This window comes from Chrysochloris asiatica, unplaced genomic scaffold (genome assembly GCF_000296735.1).
Source record: "Chrysochloris asiatica unplaced genomic scaffold, ChrAsi1.0 scaffold00546, whole genome shotgun sequence".
NCBI lineage: Eukaryota > Metazoa > Chordata > Mammalia > Afrosoricida > Chrysochloridae > Chrysochloris > Chrysochloris asiatica.
The window spans coordinates 433602-439100 of NW_006409064.1; the positions used below are offsets into that span (position 1 = coordinate 433602).

Sequence of the window (5499 nt, forward strand, 5' to 3'; positions counted from 1 at the left end):
AAGATGTGGAATGAGGGATATCATTGCTGATGTCAGGTGGGTCTTAGAAGAAAGCAGAGAATACCAGAAAGAAGTTTACCTGTGCTTTATTGATTACGCAAACACTTTCAACTGTGTGGATCATGACAAGCTTTGCATAATATTAAGAAGAATGGATATTCCAGAACACTTCATTGTGTTCATGATGAAACTGTACACAGACCAACAGGCAGTCATTTGAACAGAACCAGGGAACACTGAATGGCTTAAAATCAGGAAAGATGTATTCCAGCGTTGTATTCTTTCACCATACTTACTCAGCTGGACAAATAATTTAAGAAGCTGGAATATATAACGAAAAATGTGGCATCAGGATTGGAGGAAGACTTCTTAAAAACTTCCATATGCAGGTGATACAACCGTGCCTGCTGAAAGCAAAGAAGACATAAATTCAGTACTGATGAAGACCAAAGACCACAGCCTTAAGGAATGGACTGCACCTCAATGTAAAGAAAACAAAAATCCTCACCACTGGGTCAATAAATTACATCATGATAAATGGAGAAAAGATTGAAGTTATCAAAGACTTCATTTTGCATGGATCTACCCCAAGAAGATGGATTGACCAAATGGCAGCATCGATGGACTCAAACGTAGCAACAGCAGTGAGGTTGGCCCAGGATTGGGCAGTGTTTCGTTCTGCTGTGCATAAGGTCGGTATGGGTCAGTATTGACTCGATGGCACCTAACAACAACAACAACCATCAACACTCATGGATGTAGGAGACAAATGGCATATTACATTAGGCAAATCTGTTGCACAAGACCTCTTTATATTGCTCAAGAACAAAGATACCAATTTGAGTACTAAGGTACACTTGCCCCAAGCCATGGTATTTTCAATAGCCTCGTATAGATGTGAATGTTGTACAATGAATAAAGAAGACTGGCGAATAAGTGATGCATTTCAGTTATAGTGTTGGATAAGAATATTGAAAGTACCCTGGACGGCAAACAGAGCAAACAAATCTGTATTGGAGGAAGTACAGCCACAATGTTCCAGGATGGTGAGACGTCATCTCTCATACTTCACACATATTATCAGGAGGGACCAGTCCCTAGAAAAGGACATTATTCTTGGTAAAGTGCAGGGTCAGCAAAAAAGGTGGAAATCCCCAACAGGATGGACTGGCACAGTGGCAGCAGCAATGACGATTGTGAGGAAGGCACAGGACCAGGCACTGTTTCATGCTGTTGCCCCTGGGGTCACTACGTGTCAGAGCCAACTAAGGGGCATATAAATACAACAAATAATAACTGATTAATGTGGCTCGTTTCCTATACCACTTAAAGCTTCTTCATGTTCCTTTGGATATGGCTCAGGAAGGTATTAGGAAAAGGACACTGCCTGTAGTTCAAATTACATTGTAAAAGGAAGAAAACTAACTACTACTAATGTAAAGGTTTGTTGTTGTTATTGTTTCTTTAAAGAAACTGTTTATATTCTTTAAGGTAAACTCTTCTAGGCGGCTTCATAGTAGATTTGGGAATGACAGTGTGGTGAAGTATTTAAAATACGTGCCTTAAATGAGCTGATTTGGGAAGATGAAAGGAAAGTTGTGTCAAAGGCAGAGAAGATGGAAGGCTGACAGTATGCTCTGGATCTCTGAAGGAAATACTGATGCTAAATCAAATTAAGAAAACGAAACAAAACATTGAGTCTGACAAAAAGCAGACACGTAGACTTAATATTTTACAGTTTAATGACCTACGTTCTATAAAACATCTTGGGTTGGAATCACGTAAAACAGTTATAAAACAAAACCAGTTGTAATTGAGTCCATAGGACTCTCTTTGCTGTAATTTTTATAGACGTAGATTGCCGAAACTTTCTTCTACAGAGTCACTGAATGAGCTCAAACCACCTGCCTTTCTGTTTTTTGGTAGTGGAGAACAGACAGTTTACCTTACTGAGAATCCCTCAAAACAATAATACTCTCACTCAAAATATTGTTTTTTTTTCTTGGGGTGCAAAGTTCTGTATTCAGAAGATTTTGCTTCTCATTAGAGATTGTACTCCATGTATTTCTCTCTTTACTTTAAGTGATGCTGAATCAAACCTCAGTCACTGAATTTCTCCTTCTGGGAGTGACAGAGAACCAGGAACTGTGGCCTCTTCTCCTTGTGATTTTCTCTACCATCTATCTTGTCAACGTGGCTGGGAATGGAGCTATCCTAATGATTGTCATCTCTGATCCAAGACTCCATTCGCCTATGTATTTCTTCCTGGGAAACCTATCGTGTCTAGATATCTGCTATTCCACTGTGACACTGCCAAAGATGCTGGAAAATCTCCTCTCTACAAACAAAGCAATTTCTTTTGTGGCCTGCATGAGCCAGCTTCATTTCTTTCACTTTTTAGGCAGCACAGAGGCCATGTTGTTGGCCATGATGGCCATTGACCGTTTTGTGGCTATCTGCAAACCACTTCACTACACTGTTATCATGAATCATCAGCATTGTACACTGATGGCTAGCACTGTCTGGGTCATTGGTTTTTTCCATGCCCTGCTGCACTCCATAATGACTTCCAAGTTGAACTTCTGTGGTTCCAACCATATCCATCACTTTTACTGTGATGTTAAGCCATTGCTGGAGTTGGCTTGTGGGAACACTGAGCTCAACCAGTGGCTCCTAAATACTGTCACAGGGACCATTGCTGTGGGCCCCTTCTTTCTCACCCTTCTCTCCTATTTCTACATAATCACCTATCTTCTCTTCAAGACCCACTCTTGTAGCATGCTGCACAGAGCACTGTCCACATGTGCCTCCCACTTCATGGTAGTTATTCTTTTCTATGGTCCTGTTATCTTCACCTACACTCATCCTGCCTCAGGCAGCTCCGTGGACCAGGATCGAATCATTGCCATCATGTACACTGTGGTCACACCTGTACTCAATCCACTCATCTATACTTTGAGGAACAAGGAAGTGAAGAGGGCCTTGACCAGAGTGGTCAGGAGGAAGTTATAAATGAAGGAATCTAGAGAATTCTTTTGAGGCATGAATAAACTGTCAATGAGAAAGCTGATATTTGAATTTATAATGTTTCTCAAATTGTTTAGAATATGTATAAAGCTGGGAACTGAATAAAAATAATACAAATGGTAAAGACCAATGTAGTAGGTTGTTGTTTTTGTTGCTAAGTGCCGTTAAGTCAATTCCGACTCATATTAACTCTGTGTAGGGTTTTTGAGGAGTGATTGGTGGGTTTGAACAGCCAAACTTTCAGTTAGAATACCAGTGCTTATCCTACAGTGCCACACCAAGAACGCTAGTATTAGTAGGTAGGTAGTAGGAAGGTAGTATAAAAGAAACTTGAACAAGTTCGGCACCAGCCATAGAACTTTCATGTTGGATTGGTTTGGGGGATATCAGTTGATATAACTAATTCAATATATATCTCCCTATGTTCTTGTTTAAAATCTAGTATACAAATATGCTGCTTTACCTATGTAGGGGCTATATAGATCATATATATGTTTGTTTATCTGTGTGATTTGTTTAGTTTATCACATTTTAATGTGAGCAAAAATATATTATACTCTCATATTTTGCAGATTTTTTAAGATCATGGTTGCTTAGTTGCCGAACCAAATGCTAACGCACATGAACTAAGACAAATTCTTAAGTATGTCATGATTTTTTGTGCTTCAAACAAGGAAGCAAATCAGTAATTATCACAAATACATTGTAATCACTAATTAACAGAAATAAAATACCCAAAGTTTCGTCTAAAGTGGTCTGACACGTCAATCTTCAGAGATCTAAAAGTCAACAGGCTCAGAGGCAATACTGAATGTAAATGAAGTTGCACAACTTGAGTCAGGTCAATACGTACACAAGAAGAGGGTCCATTTTGGGAAACATTATAACACATATGCTTTTCTAATAATAATAATAAAATATGTTTGTGGTTACATAGGGTAGATATGTATACATAGATATGTAAGGAAACATATGCAGTGTAACTATGTACATATAGGCATATGTTACATATGTATGTGTGGGCTGCATATACAATCATATACAGACATGCGTTGCTAAACATCCATTACACGTTCTGTGAAATAGGACATCATGCAATTTGGATGTTGTGTGAACACTATAAATGTAGGCAGTCCCTGCACAATCTGCAGTTAAATCACCGGAAATCTATTATATTAAAGCCTTATGGGAGCCTGCCAGACAAAGCCTTACAGCTGTGTTCCCTGAATCCAGTAGTCTAGACTTGCCATGTGTACACTGGCCCAGGCAGGGGCTGTGCCAACAACTGGATCAATACTTCATGCATATTCAAGTGCAGGAGGGTAGGGTGCATTGTGGGGAAGGACACAGAAAGATGGCCTTGGGAACCTTGCATGTGGTACCAGGAGCAAGGGTGACAATGGTGACCCTGTGGATGCAGCTGCTTACTAATCATGTTCAGCTTCCTCAGACCAAAGCCAAAGAGCCAAAGAGCACCCAGGGCCTCACTGGCACCACCATCACCCATGGCAGGAGTGCAGCACCTTGAGCCAGAGAAGTATGGGTGAAGTTTGATGCCTCTGGGTACTTATAAGAAGAGCTAAAGAGCTCTGTAACACTTTCCAGAGCAGGACAGAGGTTGGGTTGGTCCTAGAGACCCAAAAGAAAACGCAGGTCTGAGGAGCCAAGAGGCCAAGGGCCAAGGAGAGGCCTGCCTGTGGGCACAGATGAGAAGAATGTTTCCTGATCCTGAATTGCAACCTGTTACTTCCCTAAAAAAACTCCATAGTCATGAGTGTAGTCTATAAGTTCCGTGTGGCCATAACTATGGATTATCAAACCCAACAGAAAAGGAGTGTCATGGGACAAATGGCTGGTGTCAGAATTGATTAAAAATATTGAGAGAGGAGGTGTGTGTGACTTCCACATCATAGGAATTATCCTTGGGCTGATGCTGATGGTTATTCTCTCTTCCCCTTGTGAAGTTAGACAAGGTCAGATGTCATTTCTACACAACTGATTGAATTACTTGTATTATTGATAGGACTATATAAGGGGGCTTCAAAAAGTTTGTGGAAAATGAAATTTAAAAGATAATGAAGTTTTTTCATGAACTTTTTAAAGCCCCTTTGTATTGTACCAAAGAAAAACAGAAAAACAGCAAATGTGTTATATATGAAGGGAAGACAAAAAGTATAGCTACAAAATAACATGATAGTGGCAGTTATATGCCGTGGAGTTGGTTCCAATTCATAGCAACCCTGTGTAGGTTTCTGAGGCTAAAAATCTTCATGAGAGCAGAAAGCTTCTTCTTTCTCCCATGGAATGACTGGTAGTTTTGATCTGCTGACATTGAGGTTTGTTGTTGTTGTTGTTGTCAGGTGCCATCGAGTCGGAATCGACTCATAGCGACCCCATGCACAGCAGAATGAAACAATGTTTGATCCTGGGCCAACCTCACTACCGCTGCCACATTTGAGTCCATCAATGATG

The 5499-nt window shown here is 40.3% G+C and overlaps 1 pseudogene; it reads left to right on the plus strand.

Annotated features, from left to right (window-relative positions):
* The first annotated feature begins 2085 nt into the window (after positions 1 to 2085).
* Positions 2086 to 3039, plus strand: LOC102825608 (annotated as a pseudogene).
* Positions 3040 to 5499: the final 2460 nt, after the last annotated feature.